At 41.1% G+C, this 23102-nt stretch overlaps 1 protein-coding gene across 2 annotated transcripts in view; it reads right to left on the reverse strand.

Moving 5' to 3' along the window:
• SEMA5A (semaphorin 5A) overlaps positions 1–21308 on the reverse strand; it is a 318052-nt gene extending 296744 nt beyond the window's left edge. The window contains exons 1-2 of one of the 2 annotated variants that reach the window (XM_041411823.1): positions 21174–21308; positions 2600–2675 (exon numbers count right to left, since the gene is read on the reverse strand). The gene's annotated coding sequence lies outside the window, so the exon portion shown is untranslated. The remainder of the gene's footprint in view (positions 1–2599; positions 2676–21173) is intronic. The other variant, XM_041411824.1, reaches the window with a different exon arrangement.
• Between the last annotated feature and the right edge of the window lie 1794 nt (positions 21309–23102).

Below are 23102 nucleotides of genomic sequence, written 5' to 3' on the forward strand. Positions count from 1 at the left end.
CCCAAACTCAATTTGGTATTCTGTAATCATAGCAGCAATTACATTTGCAAAAAAAAAAGTTTAGAAATCAACAGCAGCAGAAAACGGTCAACCTTTCATTAGGAACTTTCATTACAGATTTTTGCACTTAACGAAATCAATATTTTCTAATCACCATGGCACAGCAAGCAAGTTTCTGTATGTTTCAAAGAGGCCAATAGCAACTACAGTCACCAGACAAAAGTTTCAGCAAGAGTGGCAAATTTGCTCTTCAAAAGCAGACAGTCCTCTACTCCTCCCAAGTAGGCTTCCTGCAAATTGCAGGTCCTTCATCCCTTGAGAACACCTGCTGCAGTTTGATGTCCAGCTGAGCTTGGCACTTCATGTCAGGGCAAGTTTTCTTTCCCTCACTTGTACAACCAAAATGATGAGTATGAATGCAGCAAGGTGAATTATCAAGGCTGAGGTATTTTGTTTCTTTATTTAAATGTCAGGTGCCCCATAAAAATTGGAATTCACTGTTCTGGCAGTAAATTTGAGTTCACAATATCTGTGAGTGTATGGCTACCTTTGTGCTCTGCACACAAAGTGCCAGAGGCCGAGGCAACTACCTCAGAAACCACAGGGAGAAGCCAGGCACTTCAGCAAAGCTGAAGGCAAACCTCTGCCCGAGGAGTGCCGGAGGGAGTACCCACTGTGGCCATGGCCTGATGACCACTTCAGTTCTTTTTGAGCTGATGCAACAGGACGGTGCCCAGAGCTACTTGTGGTGCTAACACCACTGCTCCGCGTGAAGTCCCACACGGGTCCTGGCCCCCGAGAGCTGGCTGCAGCAGTGGCTGTGAGATGGCTTCCTGTGCCACACCACAGCCTCAGGTGCCACTTCACAGCACCATCAAGCACCTTCCCTGTGCACCCCACAGCCTTAACACTTCTATTGCTTAGCAGAAGTGTTACTTTCTGTTATTCGCAGAGTAGCAACATTAAAAAATTACAAGACCTCATCTAAAGTGGAGCTGACAGCATTGCCATCGTTGGTTTCAGAAAATGTCACTGGACACGTATTTCACAATACATCAAAGATTGCTTTCAAACCTTCAAACAGTTATCAGAGTCTCATTTTTCATCACATTCCTCCCAACAAATTGATACCAGCCTTCCGCACCCTATGTCTGAGAACAACAGACATCCGTTTCCCACGCAGCCTCTTCACTCTGAACTCACTCCAAACCCATCTCCTAACACCCTGCTACTTCCTGAACCACTCCTCTCAACCTTTCTTTTATCCTTCTCACACAATTTTTAGTACTTAATCTACACAAAGCCACAGCACCGCAGCCTGATAGGAACTTGGTAAAACCTGCTTAAATTGAACAAAATGCAACAGATGGCAGGGAGAATTATTGTCCTTTGGCAGTACGACACATTCAGCATTCAAAAAGTATAATAATAAAGACAGATTCCAGACCAGGACAAATAATACAGTTCACATACATATATCTGATGAGCATTTTAAGCTCTCAGTGTCTCATGGCACAGGACTTCTATGTAGAAGATGTTACTGTCTGGTAAATTTATAGAAGAGGGACAATCTATGAGATGAAAAGCACACAAAAGTGACAAAAAGAAACAAAGCTGAGCAAACAGGGGCAGCATTTTATTTTCTTTTTCAACACGTAATTTGGGGGGGAGGTGGGGAGAAGGTTCCAGCCATGTCATCCTCCAAACAGGCATAATCCATATCAAGAAGGTCAAAAGCTTGCTCCAACTGATATTATTATACAGCATTAGAAAGCAGACTTTTGTCACCACTCCAAATTTTCACATGTACTCCAAAACGTGGGAGAACTTACAGTACCCAGAGTGTCAAAGTCAGTATGCAACAACTGTAATCACCCAGGTTACTTTTTACCTTATTTCTATCATTCTCATATATCAATTTACTAACTCCCCAGTTGTACTTAATATGCAAAGAAACTTACAAGGTTCTAATTTAAAATAATCACATATTTCCGGCAAGATCTGTGTGTAGCTTTAATTCCAAATACAAAGTGAAATATAAGAGAAATATATTGACTTAATAATGTATTAAAAAAGAGTTAACATTTTTACAGTATGCTTCCTTTTTAGCTTTTAAGCTTTGTGTCCTACTTTCTGGTCTATTAAAAGATTTCTTTGCTTTTTAATTTAAATTATCTTCTCTTTACCCTTTCTTCATTTCTTAGTTGACAGGATATTATTACTCCTCATGGAGAATGCTCTTCGATACATAAGACTACTTAAAAGCTGCATTTAATTATTTTCACTCATTTCCTCACCTGAAGTAGTTGCAATGCTATCTATCCTATTCTTTCAAAGGAGCTTCAAACATAAATCAAACCTAAAGAATCAAAACCAGAGCATTAATTGTTACTGTAAAACTGAACTGAGCTATGCAAGGAAGCTACAGATACTGAAACCCAGAAATCTGAAGTCAGCATGAATGGATTTCTGTGTCAGTTCCACTGCAACTTTCTTATTTGACCTCTGCAAAACATCCCTTAGTTTAATGCAAAGGACAAAGCAGAAAAGGCACACACGGGGCTTTTTGTAGAGATTTCTTTGTTAAAGCTGTACTTACCGCTAGCACATGCAGCTTCTTATAGCTTCATCTTGAATGATGTCTTCTCAGATAAAAATCTTCTCCAGTCTGTAACCTGTCCACAAAAGTTGAGACATTTCATTGTTTTCAATTATGTTTTGTAAAAAGTGGGCAAGGGTGATCTGACAGCATCGAGATAACGGAATAGTGTTTAGAAGTCAATAAATGTTGTTAATGATTTCTATGTCTGATAGCTAAAATTGCAATTTTAGCTTCCTAACAGAGTCAGGAGGCTGCAAAGAACTGTAAGGCACCAGATAAAGGAAAAAATCCCCCTACTGCTCAGTCAATAACCACTCTGAAATGATAAAAGCAGAAAGACATGCCATTTTCTGAAGACAGTCCAGGTGTTAATCATACAAGGAAATAGCTTAAGGCATAACTTGCTCTTCTCTCCCTCATCATTTTTCTTTTTAAAATAAAAGCTTGTTTTTCTCCCAGCAGTGTTTACATACAGCAAAGGCAGTGAGTTCTTACAACATCTCACATTTCAAATGTCATACAAGCTGTTTGTCAATCTGTCCTAAAATGTCATATCATAAAGAACTAGTCGCATTTTCTACTTCCCATGCAAGTCTCCAGTTGTCACCTAAACAAGGCGGAGAACTTTCTTCCCCACATCTAAAGCATCTTTGTCTAAAATTAGTGTAAAAACTCACAACAATATGGGAATAATTTATTTGTGTGAAGCTTAAATCCTTTTTATAGAAAGAGATTAACCATCTAAGCCACAGATGTGGTTGTTCAGAGAAATGAATCAAAAATGCTTTGCCCACACAGGGTGCATTTATCGAGAAGCACAGAAGCTGAGGGGGAAGAGGAGTCCATGAATAAGCCCAGCCTTCCAGAGTTTTCTTTTCTCTAACGCCCATCTAGGCCAGCCCAACTGTTGTAGTTGAAATAAGCATTAAAATGGTCATTTTCAGGGAAGGGGCAAAAGGTGCTGTTGCCTTTTTTTTTTTTTCCTAAGTCTTAGAACAGATGAATTTAGAACAATTATGGTTTCTCCAGTCTTTCTTTTTATAAAATTCTGTTATCTTAAATATGTTTTTCAACTGTTCATATTGCTGTCCAGGCTAACACTAGAACAGCATTGGATTATTTTCTTTATCAGACTATTAGAAGCTTATTAGTGCTCATTTTTTTAAATTATTTTTTAAATAAGTTCACTGAACTTGGATATAATTGACCTATTTACCCAAACAGCACCTTCCACCAAAGCAGTCTGAACTCCCTTACAAACGGTTTTACAGGCTTTTACATATTAGTTTCTCCCATAGACAGGAGAAAGACATTATAGGCCCTTATTTTTTTTAATCTGTTATTTATGTGCCTTTATAATAGGTGTCATGCTAAGACAATAACTACAACTTCATTAGATCTCATGACACAGCTTTCAGCTTTGCCAAAATTCATCCTGTACCGAATACTTTCTTAGAAGGTTCATTCTGGTGCTTGCATTTACCCACATACATCAATTTCACTTGCAAAGTAAACCAGATCCGCAGAACCCATTTCTGCTTCTAGCTAATGCTCTGACTTTCATGGTGGCTGCTGCCCTTGTAACACCCTTCACTTTCATGGCTGTAACATTTGCTCCTCCAAGACGCAAATAAGAAGCAGAGATCCTTGTGACACCACAGCACACTACAGACCCATTAATGCCAGGTTTATTTCAGTGGGAAAAAGCTTATTTTTCTTCCTGATTTTTTTTTTTAACTTATTGTTCCTACAATAGCAAAGACTTTTAATTAAAAAAGCAAACTTGCTTAGGCCATGGGGTTACTGAGCACTTCCATTTCCATAAAGACATGATGCGTTTGCAATCACTTAAAATTACCTTTATTAAACATTTTATGTGTGCAGCTTTTTTTCCCTGTCAGCTTTTTTAAAGCACAAGTACTGCTCAATCTTGTCACTGCTTTGGAGCCTGCCACTAGTCTACTATGGCAAATAAGCAGAATAAGCTTCTGCTATTAATCTTTGGAGAAATCACACTTCTGCCTTACCCACTGTACTTATTGTGTCCCCTTCAGTACACATTAATGGCTTTCTCTTCACTCTAGTCATGAATATTACACCTAAAAATCCAGCCTCTTCATCCCAGCATTACCTAAACTCTTAGAAGTGAAAGTAATGAAAATATCAGACATCATCTAAATTAAAAATGAATAATTTCTTTTATCACTCAAGAAACTGTTGGAATATTCACAAGTATTCAATGTGACAAGGAATTGCTGAAAAAAAAAAAGTGTGACCAAATCAAGAAAGATCTGTAGATGAATCTGAAAATGTGAAGCAGCAGTCTCTCACCTTACAGATCATGTTAGAAAGTCAGAAATCTATTTATAACCTCCAAACCATTAAGTAATACTCTCTGAATAAAAAAAATATGACTGCATATAGTTAAAATATAAAAAATAAAGGAAACCATCTTTTTCCTAGGTGTTTGTCCTCTAGGAGAATATTTACATACACACAGAGTTCTGTCGTCTTTTTCCCACACCCTGCCCACACACATACAGTCATCTATAAAGAGAGTGAGAAACATATGCTCTTGTTTCCCTATCTGAAAACAAACACAATAACTAACACCTGTACTCCGTAATTATGTCATAAGAAAATTCTATCTCATTTCTACAAGTCATTCCAGTGGGTTTTAAAGAAACCCGCTGCCCACAGTTATTAAAAATCCTGTGTCCTGCTATTGTTCCAGAAACAGGAAGAAGAGAGCAGAATAATGGAAATAAAAGGTCAGCACAGACTTTCCCCAAATGACACTCATCAGAACCTACTGCAATTTGCATAAATATTCAAGTAATTAATCAAACCATAATACCCGAGCTCTGTTTCTCCTCAAGCTTTACATTCCCCTAATGCACGGATAGAACTTTTCTTCAAGCTTATTTGGCCAAATTCTACTGGAATGCTACAAGCAAAAGAGAATAACGTGAAATAAATCAGACTCAAACCTGCCAACTGGCTGTGTGTTTATATGTATTATCAGAAAGAAGTCAGGATCTACTAATACTCCCAGCTGAAGTCAGCTGGAATTGTGCCACTGACTTCCATTCACACAGAACCACGACACTAAACATCTCTGGCTAAGGCTTTGTTTTAATTCCTATGAAACACGGTTCACATTTTGATGCCATATAAAGAACCACAGTAATAACAGTAAGGTAGCCTTGCATAAAACCACAAAATGTTTAAAATAAGTATGTTGAGACCGGCTTGAATAACAGAGGGTGCTGAATACAATTTAGTGCTTGTGACCACCTGCAGTACTACATCCAGGATACAATGCTAAATTTAGATTTCTGGATGAATGCCCACTGTAGGATATGCTATTTTTACTAAGTTCTGACATGTCTGTCCAATGGCACATCTCCATTTCTGAAGTGGTACTGAAAGGTTATTAAAGCTTCCAGTTACCACTTGGCTCAAAACTGCAAACTACGAGTATTTTCACCAAACTGTTCTTCACATTCTGATTGACTTTACACAATAGAACGTACAAATAAAACCAAAACAAATACCTAAAAGCAGTATAACTAAGAAAGGTCTCCCTCCCCCTGAACCCTCTCATCAAAACACAAAATAATAGTATTTTTTATCTATTATTGCAATTTTCATTTCAATGCACAGGAAAAAGATACAGAAGTAGCCTTCTCCTTCTAGGCAGGCTCTCCCACATGTCAAAATAGAACCAAAAATGAAACAAAAAACCCATGCTGACACATATATTACTGTATTTCACATAATAACATGGATTTTGGGGGCCACCCACCACTCATCAAGTTTCAATTTATGCCTGTAAGCCATGAAGTACATTGAAAAAATTCAGATTTACATATGATTTGGGTTTTTTTTTTTTTACATATGAATACAGAGATTTTCCCAAGGTGGTATTTTTAACGAGGTTATAGGGTCAGCAAGTTTGGAATGAGTTTTAGCAGTTTAATATTTCTGTCTTTCCACTCACATGTACTTCTTCCCTCTCCTGCCATTTTTTAACAGGTAGAGTGAGAGTGTTCTGAGATATCTTCCATTATGACAGATTTAATACATATTTAATAATAGAGACTTAAATATGGGCATGGTATTTGGCATGCATCCTGAAGCAAATCATAAGACATGTCTGCCACTCTCCAGTGAGGACAACACAGCACTCGGGGAGAAATGTCAGCCAGAAACAGTTACATGAAGCATAAAACCCCTGAGAATGAAAAGGTCTTTATTTATTAAATCAAATGCAAATCTTTCATTCTAATACTTCTGATCTGGTTTTGTGGATTTTCTCAGGTATACTTAATTAAACCCACTCATCAACACCAACTTTGCTCAAAAGAGCAATTAATGAATATGGCACAGAAGCAGCTTAGCCCTGGAGGAGTCTCTGACATTTGTTTGTAGTGAAGACTGTTCATTAATTGCTCCCCTCATTCTAAGCCTCCAAATTATATTTTTGACACAATACTACAAGTCTTTGTGACTTATTTCTCAAGCTAGCAACATCTGCACTATGCTAGGTTAATAAAACTACCTTTGAAAGGTTTTCAAGAAGATATTTAAAGACACAGGGGAAAAAAGTAAAGTCTGGATGTGCTGACAGTGGAATAAAGAAGCTGTATTGAATTTTTTACTATTATCTCAGAGTACACTTTGTATTACAGATAATTTAAGCAAATATTTTGTGTCCCATATTCTCCTCAATAAATAGAACCCAGGCAGAAGTCCACCATAATTATTTTCTAACCTATTTCAACTGAGTTCCCGCACCAAACTAAGCATTAATACTTCATAAGTCTTCTCATGATCATAAGCTCTCAGACAAATGAAAATATTGGGTTTTTGATTGCTTTGGTAAAAAAAAAAATTACATTTTTATTTTTTCAGAAATAAAAGGTGGAGAGTAAAGAGTCTGGGTGATGAAGTAGCCACACTAAACCAAAGACCTCCATCCAAGATATAAAACCAAGTTGTTATTTCACACTGATATGCTTTAATTTATGGGATGGTTTTGCTGATCTCTTTTGGGTTCCACATACCAGGATGCATTTTATAAGTTTGAAAAATTAACTTGTTTAATTCCATAACACATATATAGGATCATATCATCCATGTTAAACTTCTACTGCAAAGCAGATAATATTTCACGAAAGAAACACAAAACAAATAAAAACCAAGGTACGTGGAAGTTCATACCTGAAGAACAGTTGAAAGCCCTGTAGATCCACAGACCTTCAACATGCAAAGGAGAACACTGTCCACCCTCAGAGCTGGTGACATTACTTCAATTAGCCTGACCCAGTTTTCCAACTTGGAATTTGGCTTCTGTAGTTCCTATTATATAGCAACTCCTCCTGCCTGCCAATTATTGACATTAACACAGCCATCAAGTTTCACACAGTGAAAACGTGTGTGAGAAATTCCATGTTAGCATTCATTAGCTAATTGTACACCTCTAAGCACTTAAGAAAAGCAGTGCAGCAGCAGTGGATATGCTCAGCTGGCACCTTGGTTTTTGATCTAGTCCAAAAGGAGTCTGATGCTGTAGCAGTCAGGGGGAGACTAAGAGGGTAACACCGTGCCCCCAGTGGGGTGCCAGGTGTGTAGTGCTGGAGAGAAGGGAGAAAGGCTTTCACAAATTTTGCAGTTGCCCATCTAGCTCCCACCACATTGTTCTCCTACGGCACACAGGCTCTGAAGCCTTTCCTATGAAGCCTTCTATTCCCACTCACCCAAAACATCCTATTCCACCTGTTATTTCTACCAGCTGTTTCTCCCCTCTTGCCCACCACCTACAGCATTATCTTTGCTCCTTGAAAAAAACCACCCACCTACACACCAGCAGCTGCCCTTCTCTGTCCTGAGCTTGAGGACACAGAGCAGCAGGAAAAAAATCTGACAGCTCTGTGAGTGCCAGCAGGCTCCTGCCAGCCCAAGCCCCCTGCACTCAGAGCTCAGTGACAGCAATACACTCAGCCTGGGCTATGGGAATGCAGGAAAGGTGACCTGCATGTGGATGTGATAGCACTAACAGGACACTTGGCAACCTCCTGATGGCAACCTTCAGCTTGCTCACAGACACAACTTCCCCTGCTGGGACACAACCTTGGCTGACTCACTGCAGAGTGAAAGCAGAGAAGAGTAATTCCACCTACAAAATTCACAACGGGCTCTTACCATTGATGGATTAGGCAGAGATGGATCAGCTAACAACACCAGCACTGCTACAGAACTATTTGTCCATTAATACATTTACACACATTTAATCTAGAAGCAGAATGCAGGAGTGCCCCAGCCTGCCTTACACCTTAGGCATTGTCCTGCACAGCACAGATCTAGATCTAGAAGAACTGAGCCAAATTACTAAACAGTAAAGCAAGGGACATTCTGATTTGGCTTTGCTTTAAAATGTACACACAGCAAAAAGGAACTCAACAGAGCACAGGAGCTCATTTTATTAGCATTGCTAATCTAAAATGAAGATAACAAACCATATAGAACTTTTATTTCCATTTTTTTTCTTTTTTTAATGAAGTAGTGCTAAATGTCAACCCTCAATATTCCACCCCTCTTCATTAACATTAAGCAAGCTAACATTTAATTAAGAGCCCTACAAAAGCAACATATTACTGCACATTATCTGAATTACCATACTAGAACCAACTGATTCCACTTTCAGAACCACAGCTGCAGTATAAGGCAGCAGAACCTGAAGAATTTAGAAATTAAAACATAACAACTGTACTTGAATCTCACAGAACACAGACAATCACAGCCTGTAGTAAGAGCATGGCAAGATATACCATCAAATCAGAGGTAACTTATGGAGAAACATTTGCACTTACAAAGTGTTCATCAGCTTTCAGAAAAGCATATGAAAACCTCAAGTGTCTGTGTACATTACCATAGTCCAATTAGCCTGTCCAGGTTTCTGGTTCATCTAAATTAACATAACTTTATAATTTAAAAAAATTCTTCTGATTCAATTATATTTTCTGAATCCAGTTAAATCACTTAACCACATCTGCCTTTAAAAGATCCCACTAATCATGAAAGATTAATTCAAATGACATTTATTTTATTAACTTTTTTTCACTCTCCAGCAAAGGTTGCTGCATTCATCCCTTCAGTCCAGCTTGCCAGAATAAAGTGAAGTTTATGAATTTTGGATAATGCACAATCAATATTTGATACCAATATTTCTTTTTTCTTCAAAGAGATGAGCTCTTCAGAGCTCAAAATAGAACTGTCAACTGTCAGAACAGCGTCCTGATCTCTATTTCAATTCACTGTCTTCAGAACCATCTTCAGAACCACTGGACTGAAGCTGGTAAGTTCTTCCCAGCAGAAAGGCCTCTATGTCCTTCCACTGTTACTTTGTGGGATACTACAAATCAGCAGCAATTTGACTATACAAATGAAGAGATTATTATCTATTATCTAGCCTGTGCCACTGCTTGACAAACTAGAATGGACTGCAAAACTGTGGCATGTGTGTAGAGGGGAAAAAAAGGCCTACCCCCAAGCAAGCACCCTGCAAATACGTGGAAGACCTGTAAGGTGAGGTTAATTTTGATCATTCATAGAGTAAACCAGGAAGCATTTATAAATTGTTTGCAAAGAGTTCTTTAGAAAATTAGAAGTGTCACAGATATATTTTACTATTAATATGAATCTTTTAAATTATAGATATGTTTTAATGCAAGGAGAGAACACTGCTATGAACCAGTTATCTAGCTAGAATAATTTTAGTCACTGAGCCCCATCCAACAATTTCTACATAGACATTATTGTTCAAATGAGTTCTGTCTAGCACAGTTAATTTCATTCATACACATTTGTCACACATTACTAAAGCAACTATCAACACTGTAGTTTCACTTCAGAAATGTGTTATACTTCATTTTCTTTGATGGGTCAGAACCTTGAGCCAACGGAACATGTGACCTACAGGTTACATGCAGCTGCCCGTAACAGAAATGCCAGAGGATGGCATTGCTGCCTTAGACAGACACCAGAATCATTAAACCATGGAACGATTAGGTTTGGAAGAGACTTTAAAGATCAAAGAATCATTAAGATTGGAAAAGACCTCCAAGGCCATTTAGTCCATCCTTTGATGGAACACTCCCTTGTCCACTAAACACAGCACTAATGTTGAACACTTTCAGAAACTGTGACTCCACCACTTCCCTGGACAGTCCATTCTGATGCTTAACCACCCTTTCAGTGAAGAAATTCTTCCTGATGTCTGACCTGAACCTCTCCTGGCCATTTCCTCTTGTCCCTTTGCTAGTTGTCTGAGACAAAAGGCCAACCTCTACCTTGCTACAACCTCCTTTCAAATAGATCACCTAAACCACCCACCATGGCCAGAGAACCTTCCACTAGACCAGGTTACTCAGAGCCTCATCCTGACTGGTCTTGAACACCTCCAGGGACTGGGAGTTCACAACCTCTCCAGGCAATCTGGTCCAGTGCCTTACCACCCTCAGTCACAGTGGAGAATTTCTTCCTAATATCTAATCTAAATCTGCTCTCCTTCAGCTTAAGGCCATTCCCTCTTGTTCTGTCACTACGTGTCCTTGCAAAGAGTCCCACTTCAGCATTCTTGTAGGCCCCTTTTAGGTATTGTGAGGTGCCACAAGGTCTCCCCAGAGCCTTCTCTTCTCCAGGCTGAACAGCTCCAACTCTCTTATCCCTCACAGGAGAGGTGCTCCAGCTCTGCTCTCCTCTGGACTCATTCCAACAGATCTAGAAATATTAGAAACTTGGCAAGAGTTAGCAGTAAATCTTTCAGGACTTACCGAAGTAGAACTTTGAGTAAAGAAGGTTTAAAGAAAACATAGTTCACAGATGATATTTAAATAGAGTCTACAAAATCTTTTCTATAGGGCTGCAAGTATGAAAATATTACTGCCATAAGTATGAGAAGTATCTTACCATTTCAATGAGTCTGAATATTGATTTGCATCCTTCACTTCCCATGCTGGGCTACAGTGGAATGCACTGGTAGTGATCTTGCCAGACAAAATCGATTCCATCCACAGATGCCTTGGGACAAGGATGCTATCCTTCCATTCATTTTTGAGCACCTGGGTATACCCCCCAGAAAAAATGAATAATGGAAAATTGATGCAACAGCTTTCTCTGTTGATGAGTTCCTGGGACCAACATGCAAGTGTTGTCCCGAAAAATTGGATTCATTACCCAGTGTGTAACAAGCCAATAATTACACACTCAGGGGAGGTATTGCTTATTTATTTCCGAGTTGCACAAGCCTGGGTGTTCAGTGATATTACTCAAATCAAGCATGCCAACTTTCAAAGCTTTTTAATATTTATACATTTTAGCAAACAAAGGAATTAGTGTTCATTGGCTACAAGTTAATAGTTCTCTTATTAATTAGTATTCTGTCTTCTATTGGTAAATTATTCTCTTGCTTCCCATGCTAATTAGTCCCATGCTCAGTGCTTCTCTTCTTTTGAGTCGCAGGGTTTCCTGGGTCAGCAGTCTGTGAGTTGGTGGCCGCAATCTGCCCCTGCCAGAATTACCCTTTACCCAGACAGAGCTGATTTCAGCACAATTGTTTTGTTAGTTTCTTCATTGTTTTGGGAGTTCTGCCAGATGTCTTCATGGCGCTTAAATTCTACATTCTGTGTGCTCACTATCAGTGGTACATGCTTCTTCCCAAGCTTTGTTAACCTCCCCCTAGGTCTGAGATCACTGCAGCATGTCCAGCCCTAAACCTTAACAAGGCAATTCTACCAACAAGTAATTTGTTCTTCTAACACCTGGACATCACTTAGAGCTTGCTTGTTAGCTGCTCTCTGTTTCATGGATTACATCTCTCTTGTTGTTGATTAGGCTTTAAACTACAGAATGATGAAATATGAATGAGCGTTCTTTCTTAAGAAAATTTTACATATTCCACATGTTGCAACATAAAGACTACAGTTATAAGCCCAAATGCTGTTTAAATGGTGAATCTTGGGAACTACTGTGGCAAAAAGAAGCCCAATGAAACATTTCAGAAGCAGAAACCACTAGTTTATATACCAGTCACTATTGCTAAAACTGAAGAGATTATATTCTGCTCTTCACTTTCTCCCTAGTCAGCTGCCTGGAAGAGCAATTCCAAACTCATTTCAGTCAAAATACAGCATGCAAATCTGAACAATATCATACTAAGTCTTGTTAACTCAAATCCTTACCATTCAGTCACAAAAGTAAGGCTTCTATGAGCACTCCAGTTCACACAACCCTAATGATTTTAGGATGAGTACGACAATTATGGAAGTAAAACCAGATGATACTATTAACCCAAAGGTTGAATTTTTTTTCTCTTCTTAATGTTTTGGGATGAAAGGTGGCATTAAAGTATCTAAAAGGCAACACGAATGATATTCAGAAAGAGTCAATTTTTTTCAAAGACTGATCATTCCAATTATCAACTATCTATAGATACTAATACGAACACAGAAACACTATTCTTCAAATCAACATTGATTTTTAGAGAATAAGTTTTTATGTGGAAGCAAGAACATTCAACACCTGCAAAATTTCTTTTAATGCTTAGAAAGTTTTAGTCCCCAAATACTCAGGGAGACAAGGTACCCAGTCATCATAAAGCAACACTTTCTACAATGTAGAAAGGGGCAAGAGAAGACAAGCAACCAACTTAGCAAGAAGCAAACTAAAGCTGCTAGTTAAAACCAGAAATCTCTAGATCCTCAGGTTTCATCTGTAATCAGTTTCTCTAGACTAGATCTACAGCTACAGGTAAGTCTTTGAAGGTGTCAGTGTGTGCACAGAGCTGGGAGCAGGCTTGATGTCAACTGCTCTACTCACTTTTCAAGCCATTTCCAAAATTTTCAGTGTTGGCACTGTTAGAAATTTGGGTCTTATAAAAACGATCAAGGTTGATGAGAGTAGCAGGAAAAAGCCCCAAACCTCTAGTTTAAATTACTTTTTTAAGGGAAATGCTAAATCCCAAAAATAAACAAACACATGCAATTATAAATCAGGTCTGGTTTATACAGAATTCACAGTAAATCTGAAAGATAAGTCAAGCACATGAATTGCTCCTCACAAAAAAATGGAGTTCCCTATATTTCCAGTTAAGCAAGTCTTATATTTCCTCTTATTAAAATATTAGTGATATGCCTCCACAGCAAACTAGTTCTTTTTTTTAGCCTTCTGGTAAAAAAACCTATTACAACACAGCAGCTCTACAAGTGAAGCTGAAGGACAAGCTTTGTCAACAGTCATCCTATAAAAAGAGTAATGTGTCCTTTTCCCAAGAGGCAGATAGCCATTGCCAGCAATGAGTTCATGGGGGTACTCTAAGAAAAATAACATGCTTGCTCAAGTTATTTTAAGAGCACTTTATGATTGTGGGTTTGAGAGAAAAATATAAAGACTCAAGTTAAATATCAGAATTAAGTGTTTACCTCTAGTTCAAGATTATTTTTCTTCAAAATTCAATACTGATCTCGCTGGCCTTCAGATTAAATAAATTTGCAAAACAATCTCCCCTGACAGTTATAGATAAGTGAGCAAAAAAGGAATTCTCTAATCAAAGCTACTTGCAAACTCGCTTAAAGAAAGACTACTGGAGGAAAAAATCAAGTTCCCTCACCCAGACCATTAATTTAATTTAGAACAACAGACAACAATGGCAAAAAGAACAGCAACTCAGCTCTAGAGCCCATACCTCTTTTTGCTGTTGTTGATCGTTACACTTTTTTTTTTTTTTTTTTTTTTTTTGTAGCCAGCCATTAAAGGATGATGCCCAGGCTCCACTGGGTTGCCTTCTATATTAAAGATTTAGCTAATGCTTAGGCAAAGAGTCTGACACTATGAGCTTAGGAAAGCAACAGAAGACAAACTGGAAAATCTAGCAACTCTCTTGGACAATTCAAGAAAGTCTGTGAACTCTGACCAAGACTTACAACAGAATTACATCAGTTAGACAAGACTCCAGAGGCCAGGGTAGCAGCATTTTCACACTTCTACCCATATGCATCAAGAGAAGCTTTTCTTCCCACAAACACCAGCTTCACCTCTTGCATGTCTCTAGAACTGTACACATGAACTCACACTCCTGGCACGTAAATGTGCCAGAAGGGTTTTGTGGTTTTCTTCTATCAATTCCAACAGCATGTATCAGAACCCATTACCATTTTTCAGCAGAATAAGGTCTGGCAGATAAGCTCTGGAAGACTGAACTTCAGTATTTAACAGGTTATTACCCTGAATTTCCCCACTTCTGACACACTCAAGGGCAGTGCAATGAGGCGTTGCCATTCAGGTACCTCACTCCTCAAGAGGCAAGTTTAGACTGCTGGTGAAGACAGTCATACAGCTGTGCCTCAGTCCATTTGCAGCCTCCACAAGAGAGCTTGCTGCCTGTTATAAAGCTGACATTAAAAAAAGCTGTCTGGATACACTATAAAACACCGAGGCAAAATCCTCCACATTTCATTGTTATTTGAGGGACCAACCAGAATTTTTTTCTGTGCACACAACCCTCTTCTCCTCCCTCACCTGACAATAGCAACTGCACACCTGCAGTTACACTGAGACCAGAGCCTGTGGGGCCTTACTGGGATTGGTGGCCATGGGTACTTCAAAGACAAAGTGTTAAGAGGATCAGTTCCCTAATACTGTTTACACTCTGGGTCCACAAGAATAGCTACGCTGGCACAACTAAAAGGACCCAGCAGGCAATGGTCTGACACAGTCCCAGGATTTCCAAGGAGGACAACAAACTACAACAGCACTCTCTGACTCTCTGATGGCACAGCATCCTCCATCTATATCTGCCTGCCTTCGGGAATCACAGCACACCATGGTGGTCAGGTCACAAAGAGAAGTTGTTAACAGTGGACAGGAATTAAGGGGGTTCTCTGCTTGGTTGGGTTCTCCTGAAGTATTTTATCAAGTGAGAGCCAGGACAGGGTCAGAGAATGAGCACAACAGACAACAACAACAGTACCAACATCATCTTTAGAAACTTCCGTATCAGAGCTACTGATGAGGATCATCGGAGTCATCAGGCTCTTGGTTACCCCAGGCTGATACACCTTGAAGAGCTATCAGAAAACTATCCAAAGCTGAAATCCCATCTTTTGGCCAAGCTAGGAGTCCCACTTTGCAGCACTGGGTAATGTAACACCTGACACTAGTAACAATTTTGTGTACATACTGTCTTCTAGATATTTCAGTATCATTGCTTAAATTTAAAAAGCAACAAGGAAAAGCATGCCCTGGAGCATGAGAAGGAGCTAAAATTTGGACTACACACACACCTTCCATATGACAAAAACTAAGAAAACAACGATATATCACTACTGAAAGTTCAGAATGAGAAAGCAAGTGAGACCATCAAGAGAAGAGACCATCAGTAACTGAACTCATGTTAAGTAACATAACAGCCCAATGACTGTGGATAATTTCTTTCCAGTCTTCAGCTTGGACTATGGCTCAGTAAAGAAACCCTAAAACTCTGCCAGACATTTAGAAAGACAAAGCAATACACATAACCTATATTCCTATAATTGGCAAAGCCAGGAGTTTTTCCTGAAGTGCTTGGCAATTTCACTATCAGACAAGGTCAACAGAAATTGTTTCATCTCATACATTTTCTCCCACAAGAAGGTCATTTCAGCCATGCTCCCAGGGAGCCCTTCAAAACATTTGCCAATGCAAATGTTTGTGGGTTTCCAGTGAAAGCAGGTCACTAAAATGGCACAGTGAAAGAACATGTACGAACAGTGAAAGGAAAAGGCAACAGGAATTACTGAAGAGACTGTATGCTGAAGAAAACACAGAAAAGAACAACTGCCTAATAACTTTTAAAACTACAAACAAATACTTATTCTCATGCCTTTGTCTGTAGAGTACACCAGTAACAGAAATGACTGATTCAGCAGTAAGATTACTGTGGGTCAGAAGACCAGGGCCCCAAATTATTAAAATATTCTCTCCCTAACTACAGACAGAAGCCTTATAGTTAACTTTATATTTTGCATTCCTGATTCCCAGTTAAACCTAAGTCTAACAAGAAAGCACATTTCAATAGCATTCTGGGCTTCCAACTAGACTAGCCATTCTCAGAAGGACAATAGCACAAAAGACAGCGGCTCAATTTTGTAATTTGGAGAGAGGTGGGGAAAAGAAGTGGGAAAATCAGTACAATCCACAGTACAGCCAATTTCTTCAGCACACCCAACTCACATTATAAGCCAATCCTGCAGCCATCACATGTGCTCTAATTTGTTCATTACATGCATTTAGTAGTGCCTAAGAATGTATCCCAGTATTACAGAGAGAGGAAAGAAAAAGTCTACATTTCAGTATTTTCAAAGTTATAATTTCTCTGAGTTTCTCCTAAACTAAACAAATACTGCAAAATGGATTCATGTTGCTATTCATCTAGCAAGGGATTAAAAATCAGAATATCATATGCCAAAGATTCAGAGCTGCTCAATCAACTTTCCCTACATAAAACTAATCTCTACTACTGAGATTGATAACCATGAAAAGATTGACCAGTTCTGTCAGATATTAAGACCCAACAATTCTAAGGTATACTGGAGCTCAAAGATATATCCTGATTTTAAAAAGAAAAAATGGAAAAGGATTAAAAAGCCATATTATATGGCTATCATGCAAGAAATTTCGTAACAGATAAGCTAATTGAAGGTAAGTCTGGAAACGATAGCACAGTTAACATACTACACAGCATTTAAACTTTCTGAACAAGTCATTCAAGCTGTTGGCAAAGAAATGATAATATTTGAAAAGATAAGTTTCAACAGTTGACTTAAACTCAAGAGTTTCATTGCAAAGGCCTCAGTGCAGACTAAGTATCAACCCCAGTCTTCTGCTACTATCATTGACAAACATCAGCTTTTCTGAGTTGCCTGACTTTTTAATATGTACCGGGACACCAGGAAATTTCTTCCAAAATCAATCTCCCCAAACAGAGATTAATTTTATTAATATATTTATGTATGGAAACAGATTTGATACTACATAGCAGACAATTGGATTGCATCAAAGTATCCGTGGGAAAACACAAATTGGAGAATAAATGCATGAACAAATCCACTACATGACAAAAGATTTGAGTGCTTCATACTTTGGAATATACATTCCAGCAAAAAATCAAGAGGACACTAATTAGACTGCAGTTTGGAGATCATTAACTTGGTTTACATTTGCTACCTTTCTGATAAATGTTAAGCAAATATGCTATAGTTAGATGCAAACTGGCAAGCTTCCTAAATAAATCATAAGACACATTTATAAAAGAACTAAAATAAAAGACCTAACCTTTTCTTTGTTTTTGGTTTTTTTTTTTTTTTTGAAAGCAATTTGCCATTTTAGTAACAACAGATGTAACAGCAAACCATACCTGAAGTGCACAGCTTGGGCCGTGGCATTCCCCAGGTGTCTGTAAGAACTGCAGATAGCAGAGTGCCACCTGCCTTTCACGGGTCACAGCTGCAATGCTGCAGCCTGCAAATTAAATCCAGCCTACCGCCAATAGCTGCCAAACATACCTCAAAAGGGTCAGTTTGAAAAATGTTTATAGCGTTTGACAAATCAGAACAAAATAAAAAAAAATATAAAAAACTCAAGAACTCGTTCTTTGGAAGGAGCTACAGCTTTGCAAAACACGTTAGGAGTGAACGGCTGTAACTTTACACTGTTTCCAAACTCGAATGCATACACATGCCAGAGATGATAAAAGGATGATAATAAAGAGAAACAGACTGATTAACAATAATTTGGAGAACTCTGCATCAACAAGAATGCCCACCAAACATTTCCATAAATGATGTCACAGAAAAGGAGAAGCTCCTCAGTGCTGCTTCCTATAATTATGGCCATAGCAATAGCAAATCATCTCAGGAGCCGTAGTAACTTCAGAACATACATTACCAAACATCAAGAGCATATCAAAATTTTATAAACCAGATGTTAAATCTAAAGCTAAATCGTATTTCACTGCTATTCAGAAGTCCATCATCACAACATACAAACCAATTACTAGATACTGCTTTACGCGAAGTAGCAGAGTATCAGATTTCACACACCCTCCTCCCCACTATCAACAGATAGTACGGGTAGTACACACCTACTATCAACTGATAGCAGTATCAGCCATCCACTTACGTGTCCCGCAGCACAGAAATCAGACCCAGCCAACACTGCTGATAAAGCTGTTGCAGACCAGAGGGCAGAAACGGGTCTCTCTGCTCTTGCTCACCCCAGGAGCTCAGCTGCTCCCTTGGCTGAATTCCTGCATGCAACCTCTAACACAAGAGCCAAAATTTGCAGGAGAATCATGTTGTATTTCTGCAGTTCACAGATTGCAGTGTACAGCTACTCCCTGAAAAGTAATGAACTTCATTCATTGAAAATCCTGTATTTGTACAAGATTATATCAACAGAAGTCAGAATCCACGTGGTTTCACTAAGTAGCGGGGGGAAAAGAAAGTGAAAAACAAACGACCACACAACTCTCTCTTCTGAAAACAGCAGCAATACAGTAACCACCCTCTGCATCTCTGCCCAGCAGGAAATGAGTACAACAAACTAGCTACAACCATGTTTATGGATCATTACAAAGTGCACAGGCACTCCTACTACGTGTAAGTATTTTATGAAAACAGCACTAGTTAAAGATTAAAAGAAATGAGACACTTCAGATATTAATGCCTTCAGCTTTGTCAACCAAAACAAATCTGTAACAACATCCCAAGGAATAAGCAGTACAACTCAGAAGCTAGTGTTTACACTACTTTGTTCAAAAGAACCTCTCGAACACAGAAGTAAACTGCCACACTCCAGAGCAAAACCTTTGCTCTCAGCAGGAATCCTCACAGCTGTTCAGCATTAAAATGAGAAAATGACATTAATTCATTAGTAAATGTAATAAAGTTATATTATTGGTACCTACGGGAGAGGAAGGTGGGAACACAGCACAAAATCCAGAAATTTACCAACATTTTTCAATCCACTAAGCAAAGTAGCCAAGGCCATACCTCAGCCTTTCAAGGCAGCAATACACTTTTGATTGATTATGTGTTACGTATATAACATCAGCAAGTTCAACAACTCTAAGTCAAACTTTACTGAACTGAGTCAGCCTTATATAACAACCAGGAGATGCTCTAACTCCTAGAAATAATATTTGAGTGCAATTTCCACTATGAAAAAAAATCTACTCTACACCACTATAGCTGGGCTAGCATCACATCAGGTTTTTACACCAAAATTCAAACCGAGAGTGGTTCGTCAGCTTTCAGAAAGTAAGATGCACTTCCTTCAGATGCACTACCTTAGGGCTCCCAGAACATGCTATCACTATAACTTTAACACCACGTTTTAGTTTCAGGATGTTTGTCACAGCTATAATCTTGCAAATTCCAAGCATCTTCACAAGGCTGCGTGTTCCTGTATGCACAGACCTCTCCTGCCAATAGTCCGGTCTGCTGAAGGAGCAGATGCACTGACAGCTCCCCCCACTCCAGCTGCCCCCCAGGAATAATCCCGGGCAGATTATCGTTGTGCCAATCTACAATGCAGACTCAGCATCTGGAATGATACAACAAACCCTAATAGTTGCCATTCATCTGGTAAGCAATCCTCACAGAATGATATCTGTATACAATTGACTGAGGTGTTTCCATCTGCATCGTTGCGGAATGGTAAACTCTTAACTCCCCAATTCAGAAAGTGCCAAAATACAGTCACGCCACAGACCGAAGACGGTGCAGTTAAATAAAACAGCGAGAATAAAAGCACATCGGGGTTTCAAATCGTACTACACGAACATCCCACTGAAGACCCACGTTTCTCAGACAACTGACGGTGCCTTTCACGCCACTTCTTCTCTCACCAGAAGATGAGCCTGAGCAAACTTCACTTGCTGAAGTGTGACAAAACCTTCCGAAACGTTCCCGAGCCAGCGGCTGCCTCTCCGCAGCCGGGGCTCAGCGGCAGCAACGCACCTCACTCTCCTGGGCGAGGACGCGCTCCCGCAGGCGCGACCCCGAGGGCGCGGATGTCCCGCTGCGCGGAGCACCCGCGGTCCGGGCTCCGGGCCCTCTGGAGATGCAGCTCCCTGTCCGTCTGTTTTTTCTGGTCCCGAGAGAACAGCTCCGTCTACGGGGAGAACGACCGCCCGTTCTGAAAGGCTCGGTGGACTTTCGGGGGTGGGGCCGGGCAATGCCCGAGACGGGCTCCGAGCGCCGGCAGCGCTCCCCGGCACCGGAGCCCAGCGGCAGCGGCGCTCCGCCTCGCTGCCGGCTCCCCCTGCCGACACCCTGCGCCGCTCCCGCCCGGACCCCAGCCCGCCCGGCCTCCGAGCCCCCCGGGGCGCCCGGCAGACACCGGGGCGCAGCCGGTGGAGGAGCGGGGAGGCGGCCCCGTTCACGGACAGGGCGGCCGGGAACGCGCGATGCCCGCGGCGCTCCCAAAGCGCCGCTGCGGCGAGGAGGGGAGAGGGGCCGGCAGGGGTTACCTGGAGGCGCCGTGGGCTGCTCGCCGCGGGCGGGCGGGGGCTCCGCCGCCGCGCTGATGCCCGCTCCCCGCTCACGCCGCCATGGCCGCAGCCCCGCCGAGCCGCCCCGCTCCGCTCGCTCGCACCAAGTTTGCGGCGCGGCAGCTGCGCGCCTCGCCCGGCGGCTGCGGTGCGCGGCTGGGCTCGGCTCGGCTCGTCCCGCGGCCGGCGCTGCCCCGGGCTGGGGCGATCTCGCATTACTCCCTGCCCTCCCCCGCGCTCCCCCCTCCGGGCCAGCTGAGAAGTTGCAACTGGTTGAGATATTTGTCCTTGGGGTTTGGGTTTTTTATTTTTATTTCCTTTTATTCCTTAATCACCGCAGCTCACAAAAACATGACCTGAGGCTGCTCCTTTTCCATCAGATCTGAGCAGGGCGCCTCAGCGCCAGTACAACTAAGCACAAAAAATCCTGGCGAGCTGCAGCGAGCGACAGAAAGAGGGAGGGGAGGTGGTGGTACACGGGCAGCGCCGCCGGTGCCAGGTCCGCAGGGGCTCCCGGACGCTGCCCGGGGCTCCGCGGGGCTCCGGGGCCGGGGCAATGTAGCAAAACCGGGGAGCAGCAGATAGAGGAGGCGAAGGAGGGCTGGGAGCCAGCGACTGCCCCGGGACGGAAGGGGCACGGGAGCGCCCCGGCAGCTCCCCAAGCTCCGCGTCCCCCGGCTCTCCGCACCCCTCTCACGCCATGCCACAGCCGGCCAGCCAGCCCCAGTATCCCGGCCCCGGGCCTCCGGGCTCCGGCGAGGAACCGCGTAGGCAACAGGAGCCCCGCACCAGCGGCTCCGGCCCCGCTGCGAGGGGGAGCGGGGTACTGACATTTCTGCCGCCACGTAAGAGCCGCCGGCGAGTCCCTCTCCGCCCCCTCCAGTCCCCTCCCCCCCCCCCCCCGCCATGGCACGATCGACGTGTCAGCCCCAAAAGTTCATTTCCAGGCCCTGGGAGAGTCCCCTATAAAGGTCCCGGGGCGTGCGTGGGACAGTGAGACGTGGCACTGCGGGGCTGCAGCGGGGCGCGTAGGCATCTCCCCCAGGTACGTGCGTTCGCATTTCGCGCTCACCGGGTTTTCGGCGCATGCCTTTGTGTTTTGTCAGCTCACCTGTATTAAACTAGGAGGTTATTTCTGTTCATGTGTGCATTGTAATTAATTCCATCAGAGTTGGGTTTTTTCTTTTATGACAGCATTTGCTCATTTCTACTACAAACTGCGGTAGAAACTGACTTCTGTTGTTCGCAGCAAGACCAAGCAATTTAGAAGACTTACAGCAGTAAGAGTTTATTAAAACAAACAAAACCATGGAATTCATCCATGCTAGAGTAATCTTATAAAAATTAGCTAATTAAAACAGCTAGCATCAAAACTTATCAGCAAGCCAAATGTTCCAAATCCAAATTGCCTTAAACTTCGAGCTCAATTTTACTTTGGCTAGGATATAAAAGAAACTTGTTCAAGTAGAAACATTAACAGAAGTTTGAAACTATCATTAAAATGAAGTCCTGGAATTTGGAACATTCTTTCTGATTATTTTTCATATTAAAAAAACCCAACCCAAATACTAAAGGCCAAACTTTTTTTTTTTCATAAAGTCATGTAACCCTGATACTCAAGGATGTTTCCTGATTTATAACAATAGTGTTTAAGAAGGCACTATTGTAATTATTGTAATGCCTGGGGTCACTTTCTCGTGTGATTTCCTTATGATCCAGAAAATACTTGTACAGAAATATAAGAATTAATTTTACATCTAAAAATTGCCATCAAAGTAAGTGCAGATATAAGATGATTCACATGCCTACACTGTTAACTTCTTTGGAGTGTTATTAAGACATCTTCAGATCAAGTCCTACACTTCTTATGTACCTCCACCTATTACAATACATTTAGACTTTCTTTTT

This window comes from Onychostruthus taczanowskii, unplaced genomic scaffold (genome assembly GCF_017590055.1).
Source record: "Onychostruthus taczanowskii isolate IOZ18803 unplaced genomic scaffold, ASM1759005v1 scaffold37, whole genome shotgun sequence".
Lineage (NCBI taxonomy): Eukaryota > Metazoa > Chordata > Aves > Passeriformes > Passeridae > Onychostruthus > Onychostruthus taczanowskii.